Here is a 19,530-nt window from a genome sequence, read left to right on the forward strand (position 1 = left end):
GCTGCCCATTCATTACTTAGTACAAGAAGGCATCAGGATGTCAAGTGGGAGAAATTCCATACGTTTAAATTGACAGCATGCTTCTAAATTGCAAATATATAGAAAAAATCTGTTGAAATAAGGAAGGATTGGGAAATACCATACAGTGCTCACGTGTAATATTTTAAATCATATGATGATCCAAATGAACACTAACTACTACATTTAAACACACTTATTCACTTCATCCAGGGACATATTAAGATCACTAAAACATTATACGTTGGCATCTTGAATCAATTTTGATTTTGGTTTTACACATGATTCTGTAGATAATTGAGTTACATCCAGAGCATAATAAATTCTATGTGATAACTGTTTCATACAAGAAATGTGATTTATTTTCCCCAAAAAGTTACAGAGCCAGAATTACAGAATATTTCTATCATTTTGCCTGCAGTAGTAGCTTTTATTTCAATGTCACATGTTGCAGGATGAAGTCAACAACAAGCCTTTTAATTATGAACTCAAGTCACCCCAAGCTCTTCAAGTCAATCTGTTTTCTAGGGCACATCATAGCTTTGTTTCTTCCATCTTCTTGCTCGACTAAAAAGTAAGACAGGAGACACAAGAGAGTGCAGATGCTGGAATCTGGAGCTACAAACAAAATGCTGGAGGAACTCAGCAGGCCAGGCAGTATCTGTGGAGGGAGATAGGCAGTCGATATTTCAGGTGAAGATCCTTCATCTGGACTTGTGAGACATGCAGGCTCAAATTTCGATGGGGTGGGGAGAGTTGTGGATTGGATTCTCAGAAACCTGATTGCCCAAGAATCTAGCAAGTTTATAGAGTGGGAGTCATTTTCAATCTTATTGTAGTCCCTCATCTTAAATCATTTAGTCAAACTTCTGCCTCACACATGACTACTGACCGGTAAGTAGCAGCAGGGAAACAGATCTGTGGACCCAGAGGGAAGTAGCAGTATGTGGTGGAGGGAAGGCTCTGGGTTTCAACTGAAGAGGACAAACAATCAGAGGAAACAGAATATTAGGGCTTTGACTGGTGGAGAGTGCAGATTGAGTTTCTGATCCTCTGTTCATCTGGTAATCTCTTACTGTATATAGGACCTTGGTGATACCACACCCAGGGTATCATGTGCAGTATTGAAATCTTTACCCACAAATGGATATATTTGCCACGTGGGGGATAAAACAAAGATTCACTAAACTGGTTTCTAAGATGCTGTATGAGGAGAGATTTAGTAGGCCGATATTCTCTAAAGTTTAGAAGAATGTAAAGAGATCTCTTTGAAACAAACAAAAATTTTAAAGGACTAGATGCAGGGAATATATTTTTCCTGTTTGACTAGCGTAGAACAAGAGGGCTTTTGACTAGTGTAGAACAAGGGGGCACAGTTTCAGAATAAGGACCACTTAGAAATGAGATGAAGAGAATTTTTTTTCAGTCAGATAGTGGTGAGTCTTTACCCTGGAGGGCTGTCAAGGCTCAGTCAAGATAGTGATCAATAGATTTCTGTGCATTAAGCAAATCATGCGTTATGGGGCCGGTGCTGCAAAATGGCACTAAGGTAGAACATTAGTCATGATCTTAATGGCCAGTGGAGAAGGATCAAAAGACTGAAGACCTCCCCTTGCTCCTATTTCTTATGTTTTTATGTTCATTGTCACTTTGAAAGTAGTTGAATCATTCTCTCATGAGCAGCCATTCCATAATGCAAATTTTACATTTCTGTGTTTTCTTCCCTAACCTTTTTCCACCTGCTTCTACAAGTAGATGATAAGGAAAAGGTTCCTACTATATAGGTACTGCAGACCTTCCAATGACTTGCTCAGTATGCTGCTATTCAAGTGTGAACAAAGGCCATAAGAAACAGGAGCAGGAATAGATCATGCAGCCCTTCAAGTCTTCTCCACCATTCATCAACAGTCGATAGTCAGTGACACAAGCTCTTCAACCATGAATTGTATTTCAGGTGAAACTAACTATACTGTTGCCAGGTGACATTCCTCCTAGCCCTTTACCATACCCCCAACAAACAACACACACGCACACATGCACATACTGAGCAAATAACAGTAAGCACTGGCCTAAAGCAGAACTTGAAACCTCTTATGCCAACAGTTCCCATCACTTTGTGTCCTTTGGTGTCAGACCTGAAGTCAATATACCCAGTTGAGTTGAAGTGGGCCCCATAAGAAAGCAGTAAAGGTGTGTTACCACACCCTGAAAATGTGATCACCCTAGAGGGGATGTGGATTATCTACTGCACTCCTGTTTTGGCTTCACAAACACAGGGAAGAGCCCCTTATTACTAGCTGAGACTTGTATTGCTATTCTACGGTGTCTTACCAAAATTGTGAGGAAAGTGCAGTGCCTGCTTTTCATGAAGTTTCAACAAAGAACAATAATCCAGAGTGGAAACTTTGACTGCAGGACAAGTTGGTGGAGGATTGTACCTTCTTGACCTTATAATGACTCACTCAATTACATTAATGCTTTTTTCATCCAAAGAACAAAAATTAGATCTGTCAACAGGTATGTCTGCTAGATTGTGCTGAATGTCTGCCAGGAACTCTGAGAAATGACAGATGGTGCTGGGAGATGAGAGCTGTTCCTGTTTTACAAGAATATCAATGCTGTTGGTGCCTAATCCAACTGTAGGTGCTAGTCAAATAATGAACTGAAATGGGCTTGAGAAGGTCTCCGGATCTTAAAAACTAATCCAATAGCTCACAATGCTGAAACATCGCCACTAACCTTTACTGGGCACCAATTTAGAATGCTGGTCTCCTCAATTATTAAGATTTTTCTTTAAGATGTCTCAGTTAGGCAGTGAAGAAAGAGTGAAAAAATATTTCTTCCTCCATTAAGGTTTGGCATTGATTATACTCTGGAAATGCCGACATATTGAACATTATTCCCAGTGACCAAGAAAACAAAGGCTAAAGGAACTAACAAAGACAACAATGCTGGGGCAGCACAGCAAGTTACTGAAACAAGCCACTTGTTCTGGCTGAAAAGCAGAGAAAAAGAGAATAGGTAAACAAGGAAATAATGATCACATGAATTCAACTTACATTGTTGAACCCTGAAGAATTTAGGTCAAAGGAAGCATGAGGGAGGTATGTTATTTCAGAGTATCAAAATCCTGGAAATATATACTTTTGATCAATGAGCAAATCTTTGCTTTAATATAGGGACAATACAAGGAAGAGGGAGAGCACCTACAATGACAAACCTGAAGCTTCAAAAAAATAAGGCAAATTTTTCAAAGCAAGGTTCAACAAAAACACTTACGAAAGAACTGGACATGGAGATCAGAGCACAGTGTGCAGAGCAGCTAATTTTCCAGCTTTTAAAATTATTTATCAAGGAACTTGTAGCATTTCCAATTAAAGATATTTATTTCCATTCTTGAAGAAGGTCAAAGCACTGGAAAGCATCAACATTGTCTCTGCAAAATTCTCCAGATTCATTGGCAGGATAGGTGAACCAATGTGAATGTCCACTTCCAGGCCAACATCCCCAGCATCAAAACTCTGATCACACTCAACATTTGGCAGGCCACACGAGTGTAGGGCATGTTAAAAGGCTCTTGAAATGAGCATCTGAGCTCTGGCAAGAGATTTCCAAGCGAAAGGGAAAATGCTTCAAAGATATTCTCAAAATTTCTTTGAAGGAGGGTAGCATTCTCACCACCCGTGGAAACCTCTGGCCCATCATGGAAAAGGAGCACCTTGGTCATTAAAACAGGAGAACACAGACGCCATGTGTAAAGAGCAGAAGCATCATAACATGAATGCAAGTACCAACCTTCCAAAACCAATTGCTCCTCCAGTAACAGAGTCTGCTGCTCTTGCATAGCACTTCTCAGCCACCTCTTGAGCCCACTAAACTGGACTGGAAGCAAATCATTGCAGGACTTTTTAAGAAATTCCTGGGGTTCACCATAAACCAGAGGTGACCCAGATACATAAATACAATAGTTGCAAAAGCAATATTCTTAAAGTGATTTCCCAAAGCCTTTGCACCACTTTGCATCATCAGGAGTATTATGTAACACTTTTCACATTCCTGGATGAGTGCAATGAAACTCAATACCATCCAAACAATGCAGTCCATTTGATTAGCATTCCACTACCATTTTCATTATTAATTCATCCCACTACCCATGTGATATTGCTGCAGTGCATACCATTTGCACAATGCACTGCAGTGGCTCATCAAGAAGCAAGGCTTGAGCATCTTTTACATCAAACAAACTGCTGGAGGAACTCAGCGAGCCAAGCAGCATTTGTGGGGGAAAGGAATTGTCAATGTTTTGGGTTGAAACCTTGCATCAGGACTGAGAATGGAGAGGGGAGAGGGTTTGTGGTGAGACAGGACCCTGAGTGACTCTTGTGTCTCCTTTGAGCACCTTTTTAACCTGTGACTGCCACCACTTAACCAGAAGAAGTCAACAGTTGCAAGGAAACCACCAGTCACATACCATTCCAACTTAGAAATACATATTACTGATACGTCATTGTTGCAAGATCGTGGTATACCACACCTAACAGAATACTGAGAGCATCTTCATCAGGCAGACTGCAGGAGTTCAGAAAGTTAGCTCAGCACTAGGCTCCCAAAGGGGAATTGGTGAAGGCCAATAAACACTGCCTTTGCCAGCAGAACCCACATCCTGAGAATGAAAAATGAAAAAAAATTACATAAACTGTGACCAGATAGAGACTACCACTGGTTCAATGTGAAGTTCACGTGAAATGTAAATTCCAACATGAAAATAACCTGTTTAGATAGATAGTAAAATTAATAACTCTGGTCTGACAAAGAAAATATTTCTGATGCTGATTAAACACTGAGACCACAACCCCTAACACCTATATTACACTGCTGAGAAAATTATGAGAAAATATTACTGAAGGAATTACTTAAAAATTATGAAATAGTTTATTTATTTGATTGCATTCAAAGTTTTTAATTTAATCATATTGTCATTGATTGTGTTCAATATAATTATTGTGCGTGAAACTTCATCTTCAAGGCAACCAATTGAAAACAAATGGGAGAATTTCATTTCTGGAGATATGAGAATATCTTATATGCATGGTGACATAGCTGGTAGAACCACTGCCTCACAGAGCCAGAGACCAAGGTTTAATCCTGACCTAGAGTGCTCTGTGCATGGAGTTTGCACATAAACCATGTGACCATGGGTTTTCCTCTGGGTGCTCCTGTTTCCTCCCACATCTCAAACAGTTGCAGGTTGGTACATTAATGGGCCACTGTAAATCGTCCCTGGTGTGTAGGTGACTGATAGAATCTGGGGGGATAGAATCTGAGGAGAGAATGTGGAAAGAATAAAAAAATGGGATTAACATTGAATTAGTGTATTGGTGGTTGATGGTCAGTGCAGACTTGATGAGCCGAAGAGCCTGTTTCCATGCTGTATCTCTCTGTGACTATGACATTTCTCACTTTTCTAATTTAACCCAACCTTGCCTCACCTTATGCCTGGAACAGCCTTGTGAGTGCAAGAGCATCCTGACTATCCCAGATTGACACAAATATTCTGAACAACTGGCTCTTAGGAATTCCTAAGTACTTTCTAGAAGTGAAGTCCCAGTGTTCCTAACACAGTCCAAATGGATGCTGCTAGCTTTGATTTTCTCTCCTGAAATGTCTTACATCAGGAATTAAGTGGGAACCTACTAGATTGCATTAATTCCTACTCTATAGTATGCATCTGGCTCTGATTAGTTATGATTTTGTAATTCACTGAAATTCAATCAGCACATTATCAAGTTGGATTAAAGTCAGAAGCTGCATGAAAGCACGAAGAACAAGGAGTAATATTTGAAAACGGAGACACTACCTCACTGGATACTCATCCTTCTGTGCACTTAAGATAAATGGTCTATAGCTCTATTATACTCTGTAAATAGTAATAATGGCCTGGAATTTGCTAATAAATGCCAATAATTCCAAACAGAACCACCAGCATCTTCTTGTGTGAATGGAAGTAAGCCCAGGATTTCCACATGGGAGGTAAGATGTGAAAAATCCTGAACTTGTTAACAGATTTACGATGCCAAATCCATTAATTCCCATATGGGATCCAGTGACATTATTATTTCTTGCTGAAATTCCCCAGCAGTTACGCTAAGGAAATTATGGCTGATCTTTCACTCAAATCTGCTGACTTTTAAGCAAATAACCAGGCAGAAACTTGAGACTACTGAACACAGGCTCAAACACAGACTTTTGCTCCAGTTAAGTGTCAGCCCCAGGAGACTTGTTCTGTACTGGCAGACTCCTCATGGAATCCAACAGGGCAGTGCAGACTTCTTCACATTTCCCAGTTGTTAGGCTGGGAAATCCACCTGGTGAACCTGTGCCAAATGAAACCTGAAACAAGTACAACCATTGGGAAAAATGTCTGTCTGTCCACAGTACAGTGAGTAGACTATTTTCTTTATTTTTATTAATTGATTTAAATTAATATGATTGTTAATGAGTGCTTTTAGGCATTTTATTTTTGTGAAAAATAAACTTTTAGTATTATTTTTACATCTTTTTGAATTTTTGAATTGATACATGTCAGAGACATTGACATTCAAGTTCAGTGGCAGCTTTGACATTTGGTGAGCCTGGGACAGAGGGCTCACTGGCTGTCAATACAGTCCTGGAGGCACAGCTTGCAGTTGAGCATCAAGAGGTCCTATGCTACTCTGGGCCTTGTTGATAAGCTGGGAACAAGCTTACCAATGAAAGACAAAACTTAGGGCCATGCTGAAAAAAAAAAGTTTGGTCCAAGGGCTGGCAACCAACAAGCTTGATGGTTGAATGTTCAGCAGAAGATCTGATCCTTAAGGTATTTTTAGACACATCTAATACATCTATTTTTCTTTAGTTTAATATTTTTAATTTTTCCCTTTATTTTAAAGTTTTTAAAAGTGTTTCTGAATGTCAGAGATATTCCCTTAGAGTATTGACAGCCAGCAAGAAGCAGAGGTATCTTGGCAATTTTTTCAGAACGTTGAGGCCAGAACTTCTTCAGTGGACCTTTGAAGGCACTTCACAGGAGTGTCAACAAATACAATTTGAAACCAAGCCACAGAGGAGGATATTAGGGAAAGTTAACAAATGTTTATCCTGAAGATTGGTTATACCAACATAATTTAATTCACTGTTTTTGTAGATGTTGCACAGTATGGTAATAAATTTCCCAGTGACCCCAGTACAAAAGGAACGTGGGACATGGAGCCCCGATGAGTCAGAAGGAAATGTAGGGACCAGGGCCCCACTGAATCAGAAAGGAACGCAGGGAATGGGGCCCCAGTGAATTGAAAGGGTACACAGCAAACATTACCTCATGAATCAGGTACCAAGCCATTGGAATTTCCAAGTGGTCAGATAGCAGATTATCGTAGTTTTACTGTAGATCTACTTTAAGATTTCAGTGCTGTGGCATATTGGCAAGGCATTGGTATATCACAACATATAGCCTGTGCACACCTCCAGATTAGGCCCAGTAACTATCAGGGGTCCTAACTGGGCCCAGTTCGAGTCTACATCATGCCATTACTAGTGGCAATTGGCCAGCAGACAACAGCAAAACTAATGGCTGATGGAGCCATAGAAGATGTTATCCTCAGAAGATGGATTTGAACTTCATTGTCTTTGTCTCTTTATTGGAAAAAGAGCCAGTACTATAGTTCAAACTACAAGACTTTATTTTTATAAAGGCTTCCTTCAACAGAAATAGATGGCTTCTGACAAGTTCCACAATGTTGTCACTCAGAGAGCAATCACGTTACACTCCTTAAAATGGCACAACTTTAAAACAGCAACTATTATTAAACGCATAGATGACCCACACATTACGATCTTATTTTAAAACTGAAAAAGACAATAAAATAAACATCAAAATAATTGTACTGTCTCAATCTGCTTCATTTTACCTCAAAGTCCTCAAGATACTTGATTCGAAGGACTGTCCTTCCAGGTCTGATCCTAACTGGTTGCAGTGCAATTAGGGCCTATTGTTGAGTGGTTTTATGGCTTTGCAGTGTTAGTAATACATCCTGTGTTTCCTCCTCAGTCATAAAAACCTTTTCAGTGGACTTAGAACATAGAACAGTATAGCACAGGAACAGGCCCTTTGGCGCACAATGTTGTCCTGAACTAATTAAGCTAATGACACCTAATTAACATCCCTTCTGCCTGCACATGGCCCATATTCCTCCATTCTCTGCATATTCATGTGACTATCTAAAAGCCTCTATCGTATCTGCCTCCACCACCACCCCTGGGAGCGCATTTCAGATACCCACCACTCAGTGTGCAAAAAACTTGCCCTGCACATCTCCTTTGAACTTTCCCCTCTCCCACCTTAAACCCCTCCTCCAGCACTGCTTTACATGATCAGGGCACAGTCTGTCTTTGGCAATGTGTGCTGTTAGTCTGATATGGGCTACATCTTTACTATGTCTCTAACTCATAACAGTACCAGGGCTTTGGCTCCTCTGTTGCAATAATGCACCTCCTCTTTTGGCCACCTCCAGTGACTTCAACACTTATTCATACTTCTAGTTCCATCTGCTTCTCTGTTTCTGGTAGTAGAATTCCAGCTCATTGCTCATGAATTGATGTACAAGACTGATCATCCCTTGGATCAGGGCATTGCTGAAGGCTGGGGTGCTAAAATAGGGGTCTAACTGTGATGATTTGGCCTTCAGCAGTTCCAAACCCTCTTCACCAACACTCTCTATATTTCCATTTCTCAATAGAAAATGAGATGATGTTGTCTGGTGATCAAACAGCCAGTCATTAGAAAACCACATAAAGTTGTCTGCAGTGAACTGTGCCTGTTATTTGTGGCCAGGACCTCAGGGATGCCATACAAGCAAACCATTCTTTGAACTTGCAAATGACTGCCAGTGAATGGGTATTCTGTACAAATTTTATCTCCAAGAAACTTTGATAAGTAATTTGCTGCAACCAGGTAATTTTCCTTTCTAGGTGAAGCACATTTGACCTGACTTTTCCCCAGTATCTGTCTGGGACTTAATGAGAATAAAGGGTTTCTTTTATTTGCTTCCTTTCTAGACGACTCATATCTCTGCACGTAGTCCTTATTCATCACATGCTTTCTCTATCTCTTGGAGACAACTGTTTACTCCCAGATGCCAAGAGTGAATACATTTGTTCAGGTTATTCCTTTAGACCTTTTGGAACAATTGATCTTATACCCCTGAAGATTAGGTCACCTTGAATGCCCATTTACCTCTCAAGTTTAAGTCTTTCCCTCTTCTCTGAATCGTTCAATTCTAGCATTGCACTATTTCATCTTATCCAGTAGCTTCCTCAATGGCTGGGAGATTAGAATATGTTTCACCATGCTGCATCTGAACCTGCCTTTGTCCCTACAAGTCTCACCTAGTCCAGCTATGGACTTTCAATGTCCTCTTCATTAAGCCTCTACTTCCTCAGGAGGCTAAAGAAATTTGGTTTGTCCCCTTTGACTCTCACCAACTTTTACCAATGCACCATAGAAAGCATCCTATCTGGATGTATCACGGCTTGGTACGGCAACTGCTATGCCCAGGACCGCAAGAAACTGCAGAGAGTTGTGGACACAGCCCAGCGCATCACGGACACCAGCCTCCCCTCCTTGGACTCTGTCTCTACCTCTCGCTGTCTTGGTGAAGCAGCCAGCATAATCAAAGACCCCACCCACCCAGGACATTCTCTCTTCTCTCCTCTTCCATTGGGTAGAAGATACAGGAGCCTGAGGGCATGTACCACCAGACTTAAGGACAGCTTCTACCCCACCGTGATAAGACTATTGAACGGTTCCCTTATACAATGAGATGGACTATGACCTCACGATCTACCTTGTTGTGACCTTGCACCTTATTGCACTGCACTTTCTCTGTAGCTGTGACACTTAACTCTGTACTGTTATTGTTTTTACCTGTACTATATCAATGCACTTTGTACTAACTCAATGTAACTGCACTGTGTAGTGAATTGACCTGTACGATCGGTTTGTAAGACAAGTTTTTCACTGTACCTCGGTACAAGTGACAATAATAAACCAATACCAATAGAAATAGTTTTCTAATCTGCTTTGCACACACCTTTTTCAACTGCACGTTTCGATCCATGATACTTGCAATAGCAAATCAGTCTTGATGGTACTTTCCCTTTTCTGCCTTTTGTCTCATGCTTCACTTCAAGTATTCCCTGCTATAGGCCATCCAACATTTCTAGCCTGTCTTTGGATAGCTCCTTAGCTTTTCATGTCTGCTTGCGTTTTCTAAACTTAACTCTGTCTCATGTAGTATCTTTTCCCTTTGGCTGGACTCCCAGCTTTCAAAGGATTCTGATGAGTGAGTCAAGTCTTGAAATCTGCAAAAATGCAATTACCTGCTAACAGTCTTAGCTCCTTGAGCGAAGTATCAAAGGATTCTCCCTGCTCCTGGATGCATGTAAAGAACTGGTATCAGTCAATGTGATTCTTGTGTATCTGATGCAGTCTTCAAAGTCTCATTTGAGGCATTTATGGTATGGAATAATTCTCTCCCTTTTTGACTAATGAGATATGAAAGCAACTTACTTTCTGCTCTGGCTTATCTGACATAGCCAGCTCAAAACACACTGTGAACATTTTCTTTTATTGTTCCTTCTTTGGGCAAGTTACAGGAATTCCAGTGGCTTTGGTTTCTTTATTTATTGTACCATGTACTATCTCATTTGAATGGTACAGCTCACTAAGTATCTGTGCAGTTCTGTGTTAACTCAATTGGGAGGGATCATGCCTGATATTCAGTGTCGCAATCAGGTACAGAATCCATCAAACAGCACTTCTAATAGGATGTCTCAATGTGTCTCTCTTAAGCCATTGAAAAAAGTCAGCAATTCAAACTAACATTAAGGGTATTTTATTAAACCTAAAGAAAAAAACACAATAATTTCTGATTGTGGCTTAGCTCCTCAGAGACAGGCAGCTTCTGAGAAATTCCACACCATGCAATGTTGCAACCCAAAACGCAGTTAGTCACAAGATATCATCCTTAAAGTAGTAAAGTCTTAAATTATCAACAATTGTTCACAACCACTGTTACATACGACACATATGTCTCAGCCACTTCCTCAGGTGTGATACTTTAGCACCTGAGAATTCTACTGGAGGACAAATGATAGTTGTCAAACATGTAATCTGCCTTGCAAACTGTAACATGAAAGCCAAGTGGCAGCAGTCTGAGCTTTCATGGCAGCAATACAATGCACGGATGTAGGCCCCTTGCTGCTTGTGGTGCAACGGAGGCCTAGACATCAGTCGTCAAAAGTTGCCTTGTGGTTAGGTCCACGTGGGCTAATGAGGTTGGCCATCAAGCTATAGTCCAGACAAACTGCATTGCACAGCTGGCGTTGTGGATGGGACATCGACTATGCTGAGGCCATGCTGAGGATAGCACACTTGGCATCCTGGTCACACCTCAAGCAACAGCTGCACAAACGGAAAAGCAATGGGTGACCACCAGGAAGAGTAGAGGTTCCAGGAAGGTAAATGTAGAGTCACTGTAGCCATCCCCCTCAACAAGTTTGTGGAACCATGGTTGGCTGCAAACCAGGGGAGGAAAAAGACAAGGAGAATCACAGTGATAGGGGATTCAATTATGCGGGGAGCAGACAGGTATTTTTGTGGCTGTGAATGAGATGGTATGTTGCCTCCTTGGTGCCAGGCCATGGGTGTCTCAGAGCTGCTGCAGGGCATGCTCAAGGGGGAGGGTGAACAGCCAGCGGTCATGCCACCTGTCAATGCCAATGACGTGGGTCTAAATGAGGATGAAGTGAATTTAGGAAGTTAGGTAGCAGATTAAGGAACATTACCTCTAAGTTAGTGGGACACAGAGGAAGAGAAATGCAGACAAATCACAGAGAAGTGCAAGAGGAATAAGGTAATAATAGGAAGGGATTTTAGCTTTTCTGATATTAACTGGGATCGTCCTAGTGCGAAAGGATTAGGTGGGGTGGAATTTTAAAAAAGCATCCAAGAGAGCTTTTTATGCAGGCATGTAGTATGTAGAAAGCTCTACAAGGGATGGGGTGGTGCTAGACCTAATCCTAGGGAATAAAGCTGGACAAATGGATGAAGAGTCAGTGGGTGAGCATTTTATTTTACTGAGTAAGTATGGGTTGATTGTGCATAGTGTTTATTGCACCATTATCATGACTAACAAGTAAATTATTCATAATGTCAATTAGAACCTGGTAAAGACTAGAAGCTCCCAGGTTTGATTTCTGTCCTGTAAGTAACCAGATTGGTCTATTGGATGAGGTTGGACAAAGGTAATTAATATTCATAAAACCATGTTCAGATGCAGATAATTTCTTTAAGTCATGGAAAAATACTTGGTAAAAGATAAATTTGTTTAGCATATGTGATCATAATCCCCGATGAAGTCTTCACATTCTTGAAAAATAATTCTTTAAAAGTTGTCTGGATAGCTCTGCATTTTAGTACCTACCTACAGAGCACAGAGTTATGTACAATAGTTCAAATTAATGGTGTGTAATTCCGCAGTCTCTGCATCTGCAGTGAAAATTCACAGATTTCTGTTTTGCTAAACACTAAAATTGATTTCACAAACCACTTCCACGAGGACTTCTTCTTGTTCCACTAGATGTCATTGCACATTAAATGGCAGGAAGTTAAATTTCTAAATATTCATAATTCAGGGTTTGTGAATTACAGTCAGATCCAGAAAACACTACAAGTCACTACTCCTACTACTGTTGGATAATAAAGACTGAAAATACAAACAGAATATGTCTTTTTTTTCATTTTAACAATCCACAAATAAATTAAATCTCATAAATGGCAAGTTTCAAAATCGTGCAATTCACTTTTTTTTGGTGTGCAATTACAGGCCAAAGCACACATCTGCATGAATTTCATTAAAAGAGGTTTAATTGCACTCTAGCGTTTTCAATGAAAAATGCACATGACGTTGCTCTCATTAAAAAGGCATAATTTCAAATTTACACAAATGCTTATAGTACCATTTTAAGAGATTTTTTTAAAAAAACTAGATGCAACACTGCTTTAGAATTACTTGATGGGAGTGTTCCAGTGGTTCAGTGGATAAATGCAATATATTATGTAATACTAAAATGATAAGGTGACTTTAAGGTGATCCTAATCCCTTCTGAAATAACTACCCCAAATTAAATTTGGCACGCTGTCACTAGTCTCCGTATCCCTGACCCAGAAGTCCAGGGTTTCTCTTTTCATAATCCACATCCTCTTAGAAGATAGGATGTGTTGATGCCCTGATTAAACTCAGCTCCCTACTTGTCAATTCTTATACTTTCATTCTGATTGCTGGAATTTTTAAGTCTTTGACTGCATATCATTTGCTAATCAAAATCATTGGAATTTGAGCAAACCCATGAGATTGCTCCAGAAGAATATGCTCCAAAATATCTTCTGCAGTTGGGCAGTTAATTCAATGTTTATTCTTGATTGGGCCTCTGCAGTAAGTAATAAAATGGAAAAGAACTGAACTATAATGGCATAAATATACATTGCAATCAACAAATTCTGCAAAAATCATTTTCACTGGAAAAATTGGTCATTTAGGAAAACAATGTTTTTCACAATTTGTAAACAATTTAATTGTTAATTTGAAGTTTGGTCTATAGCCTCATTCTCACCAATATAATCTGAAGATCAAAGTGAAAAGCATTGAACCTCTACAAAAGGCATAGATTTTTATACTGGTTAAAATTGCCTCTTGGAGAGGTCATAGACAAAATGCCATTTTTGTTCATAACACTTCAAGAAGGAAACTGATGACAAGGCTTAATTTGTACATCACTTAGGTTGCTCATTAAAATACATTATGTATTGTAACACAGAGCCAGCTTCTGCTGCAATTCTTCAAAACAGAAACATATTCTTCACTTGTGCCAGAAACAGAAGCATATTCTTCACTACTGGGGAATGGGGAATCTAGAGGATGCTAAGTGGATAAGTATCTGTCTGATCCTACTGCTGTTGTGCAATATGTGAGTTCACTGAAATGGTACATGTTCACTGTCAGCATTTCCTCACTGACAATCAGTATTACCCCACTCCTACTTTAATGTTAGCAACTGCTCAGCAGAAATTAATGCTTCTTATTGCCTCCAGGCACTGAGTAGCCTCGAAGCATCTTAAATTTACTTTACTAGGCCTATAACTGTTGCATAGGGGATAGGGGAAGAGGGTAGAAAAATGATTTTGAGACCGTGATTAGATCAGCCATGATCCTATTGAATGGTGGAGTAGGGTCGAGGGACAGATCAACCTACTCCTACTACTGCTCCTATTTATGTTTTTATGTATGTACACTGGGTGGCCGCTGGGTACATCTGCACTGAATTAGAACATTTGTTCACATGCACTGGAAATTTAAACATGGGAAGTGGCTGCATGTTGTTTTGGCACACTTTGGGTTTTCACAGAAAAAAATTTATGAAATGCAATCTTCAAATGCTAGAAAAAAGCCTTGAAGTGCCACATACTAAAATCTATTCAGTCACCCAAAGCAATTCTCCAGAGACATCTCGACAGGCAGGACTAGTTCATGAGTTTGTTTGGTTGTTTGAATTGTTGCCATGCATGTGTTTGTCATACCCAAGCAGTAAAAACTTTGGAGCAAAAAACTGCAGATGCAGGAAATCCAAAACAAAAGCAGAAAATGCCAGATGCACTCAGCAGGTCAGAGACCAAGAGCGGAGAGAGAAACAGAGGCAACATTTCAGGTCAATGACTCATCATCAGAACTAGAATAGTGAAAAATCAAGAACGTTTTGAGTTGATGAAGGGAGGAGGAGTGGAGAGAACAAAAGGCATGTCTGATGTCTATAATGTCATGGAACAGTTACTTTAAATACTGGCAGTTAGAGATAGAAGAGAAATGAAACAAAAGAACAATTGAAACTAAAATATCCCACAACATCTACGGAGAAAAAAGAAATCTGGTTGCATAAAATTGTTGAATTCAATATTGATTCCCAAGGGTTGTCATGCCCTAGGTGGAAGATGAGTTCCTTGACTTTGTGTTAGGCACTGTTGGAATAGTGCAGAATGCCAAAGGTAAAGAGATCAGAAAGATAGTGGAACAGAGAATTAAGGTAGGGTCAGAGGCACTTTGTGGACTGGAAAGAAGTTTTCTGCAAAGCAGTCACCTGATTTGCAATTGATTTCTCTGATGTAGAGGAGACCACACCACAAGTATCAAATGCAAAATTTTCAGTTGGAAGAGGTACAAGTGTATTGCTGCTTTGTTGTACAAGGAGGTCATCTTCCTCACCAGTGCTTCCAAAATGTCTTCATTTTTATGGTTTCCACCTGCCCACCAAACTGACAGGACTCTCATCTGCACCATTTCTCACATTTCTGTTCTCACCCACTCACCTCACACTCAGAACAAGGAAAAGGTTTTCCCTGCTCTCACTTCTCACCCCACTTGCTGCTATATTCAATAGATCATCCTCTGTAATTTCCACGACTTTCAAAATGATGCCACCACCCTGATTTCCCCTTTTCTCCCCTTTCACTGATTCTTTCTTCCACTTTACCAACACCTACTCCCTTTCCCACAGGACCTTCCCATGCAATGGTAAGAGACAATAACACCTGCTCTTTTACCTCTTGCCTTCCCAACATCCAAGGATTCAAACCCTCCTTCCAGGTAAAGTAGTGATTCATTTGCACCTCCTCCAATTGCCTTTGGTGCTCATGATGTAGTCTCTCCTGCATTGGAGAAATAAAAGATAGACCGAGTGATCAACTTGCAGAACATCTTCGACAAGGGTGAGGTTTCTCCACCCCTTTCCCACTCAGAGCTCTGATTTGCCCTCTCACGCCAACATAAGCTCAAGGAACAACATCTCATCTTCCAACATGGCGTAGTGCAGTGCTCAGGACTTAACAATGAATTCAACAATTTTACAAATTGTTTCAGAACAGCCTGAAAGGTTAACTCTCTTTCCAAAGATGCTGCCTGACCTACTGACTATTTTCAGCAGGTTTTCTTCATAGGTCCAGCACCTGTGGAAATTTTCAAGTGCCAATAGTGACACCAAGATCTGGATTCTTAGTACAAAGATTAGAGTTCTGTCTGTGCAGGACTTCACACCACTCCTTCATCCATCCTAAATAGAACCAATTTCTCTGGGTCTAGGATGATTAATATAACATTACCCCCTTCAAGAAGAATCTCACCATTGTAAAAGGAAGACAGTCCAGAGGTTCTATGATGGAAAGAGCATTGCAGCAGTAGAGAGCTTCAACAGGGCCGTCAGGGATGCAGAGTCATCCCAAAGATTGAAGCAAAAATCAATGGAGCTTCATAACACAACTGGTGGAAAACGGAGCTTCTACTAAGTCTTCTCACTTCAATTAACAATTTTCCCTGCTTCTACTATGTTCCATCAAATGATTCAAAAGAATGGTTGTAATCAAGGTGAGCCCAACTAGTTAAGTAGAAAAGTGGTTTTCAAACTGTGATTGGATCAGCCACGATCTATTGAATGGTGGAGCAGGGTCGAGGGGCAGATTAACCTACTCCAGTTTACGTTCTTATATATGCCTCGGTAAAGCAGCCAACATAATCAAAGACCCCACCCACCCCAGACATTCTCTCTTCTCCCCCCTCCCATTGGGCAGAAGATACAAAAGCCTGAAAGCACGTACCACCAGACTCAAGGACAGCTTCTATCCTACAGTTGTAAGACAATTGAATGATCCCCTAATAAGGATGGACTCTTGACCTCACAATCTACCTCGTTATGACCCTGCACTTTATTGTCTGCCTGCACTGCACTTTTTCTGTAGCTGTTACACTTTATTCCACATTCTGTTATTGTTTTCCTTGGTACGCTCTCAATGCACTGATGTAATGAACTACCTGGCCACAACTAACCATATCCTTTTCTTTTGTTTTCCAGGGTCCTTTCACATATAGCAAGTATTGCAGGGCCTATTTTCAAGTACCTCCTGCATCTTTACATTACTTTTAAAGATCACAATATCTCAAACCATGCGCAAATGCTGTACAAGGTGGGTCTGCTTAGTTGGGATTTATCAAATTTCGACAGAATCACGTAGAGAAATATCCAATGTGGGAAACTTTAAAGAAAACTGAGGATTTCAGGATATTTTATAAACCGCTCAGAATAAGCGTTCTAGAGTTTGTATGGTAATTAATAGAAAGCATAGCATTCTGTTATGTGTTCGCCACAAATGTCTATCAACTCGAGAAACGCTGGTGTCACGCAGGATAAAAGAATATCGTGTCAAGCTACAAAATGCTATTTGGTACAAATGCCCTGATTATTTTTCAAATGCTCATTAAGACCTAATTATTCCGATTCAGTTTAACTCAAGTTCCGTTTGAAATCGGTGGTCGTGCTCGCGCAGGAGATAGTACTGGCGGGACCCGAGTGCCCAGGTCCTGTGAAAAGCTTGGTGCGGTTAACCTCGCCTCCTGCAAGGTGTTGCAATTTCGTTTTATGTGTGGGAGAGAGAACTACGAAATCGGCTAACCTGTTTCAACAGAAATTAATCAACTATGCATTGCAATCGCTCTACTTTAAAATTTAAGTCTTAAATCAATTTCATGACTCGCTGATGAGCAACATTTAAATTTTCTGTACACTAATCGGACAATCTGGCATTAAAACACGACTTTATTTGCCAATTATAGTCATTAGTGGTTGTTCGATTCATTCCTGGTACACCTCGAAATACTAATAATTTGTATTACTGTACGATGCTGCTACAGGACGTAAGTTTGTCCTTCCTCAGAGTTAACAAAGCGGGGCCTACAGGCGTCACGTACAGGTATCTAACATTGGGGGTCATTTGATGCGGTGTGACTGCCTTTCTGTCGCCTGCGCTAGCTCATGCACCACACCGACTTCCCGCACCGTCCCGTCCCGAAACACGGGACCGTGCGGGAAGTCAGTTCTTACAATGGCAGGTAGATGTCGAAGAAATTTCTGCCACCGTACCCGGGCGGTGGGAAGCATTTTTGTTCTTGATTTCTGTGAAATTGGGGGTCTCATTCACTTTCAAATTAGTTTGATCTAGGGTTTGATGTCATTAAATTGTTTTGTTGCCTGAGGATTACTGTAATTAGATCGTTGTTGGAATTATGCAATAATAATCTGCCTCCATCAGCGAAAGTGGGAAGGCATGGAAAGTATAATTAATACTTTTAAAAAAAGAATGGAAGTAGAAGAGTGGAATAAAGTATTGTGTTAATGGAAGACTCTGGGTTCGTGGCATAAAATCCATTCCAGCTTTTCAGAAGTCTATAGTCGGTTTGTTCCTTTTAATAATCATTTTAAACGACTCAGAAACACATTGGTGTGACCCATGAGTTTTGAAATGGAAGTTTCTGAAAGGAAATAAAGGATTAAATATTTATCTTTAACTCCCTTTATAAAATATAGTTAATTTGAGGTGCGGAAGATAGCAAAATAGCTGGCAGTGAGTTTTATTCAATTTCTATTACTTAAAAACACCAGTGATTAAGCACATTAATTTTCGTCAGTATGCTGCCAGAATCCATTTTGCAATACTGTTCTTTTGACGTACAGTATGGTGCCAGATTATATCACTCTTTCTACAAAAGTAAAAAAAGTCCCTTAGGTTATTGCCCAGACTACATTAAAACGACCCATGAATACATTCGAATGAGTTAGTCAACAGGTCTAAGAAAGGGATAATGCTGATTCAGGACGTGAAAGTTTTGAAAAAAAGTTCGGCTGGGAATAAATGTTTCAATATTTGTAATACATTTGCGTAACACTTAAATATTTCTGTTAGAAATGTAAGCAGATTATGTGACTCATATTAGCCGGATCAACTCACACTTTTATGGATAAAAGATTTCCGGAAGTACACTTTTCTATTGGTGGCAAAACGGTTTTTAGAATAATTAATATATTCTTACTGTACAGTTTCACATGAATGTCTCCATCATGCTGCAGTAATTGTAAGCAATCCTTGATAATCTTGGAGAAGGGATATGGTCCTGTGTTGGAGACATGAGAGTTCCAGGAGGTAGAGTTCCTGCTGCCAACCGTACCGCCACAACCCATCCAAAAACTCAGTAACTCGTACAATGATTCGGAATACCGTTTATCTACTGTCGGAAAATACATTGCACGGTCAAGGGATCAAAGTAATCTTAGAATCTTAAATATCATACCAAAAATCAAACACACACAGCAAGTCAGGCCTCCACTGAAATAAAGTCCCTTTCATAAGAGAGTTGAACTCTTTGAATACGTCCAGAGTTTTCTACTTTTGATCCAATCTTGGAATTCCGATGAACTTAAAATCTCACTTTTACAGCTAATGACATGTGAACCATTCATTAGCTTGCTGGTTTTTTGACCATATTACACGAAGAATCAATATTGCTGACAGAACATTCAGTTAATCTACAATTAACTATG

The 19,530-nt window shown here is 40.1% G+C and overlaps 1 long non-coding RNA gene across 1 annotated transcript; it reads right to left on the reverse strand.

Moving 5' to 3' along the window:
- Positions 1-580: 580 nt before the first annotated feature.
- On the reverse strand, positions 581-19,209 carry LOC127570881 (uncharacterized). Its single transcript, XR_007956416.1, has 3 exons — positions 19,023-19,209; positions 15,710-15,814; positions 581-679 (listed from the first exon to the last, which is right to left on the reverse strand). It is a non-coding gene; the product is annotated as an uncharacterized LOC127570881 (long non-coding RNA).
- Between the last annotated feature and the right edge of the window lie 321 nt (positions 19,210-19,530).

This window comes from Pristis pectinata, chromosome 5, assembly GCF_009764475.1.
Source record: "Pristis pectinata isolate sPriPec2 chromosome 5, sPriPec2.1.pri, whole genome shotgun sequence".
Lineage (NCBI taxonomy): Eukaryota > Metazoa > Chordata > Chondrichthyes > Rhinopristiformes > Pristidae > Pristis > Pristis pectinata.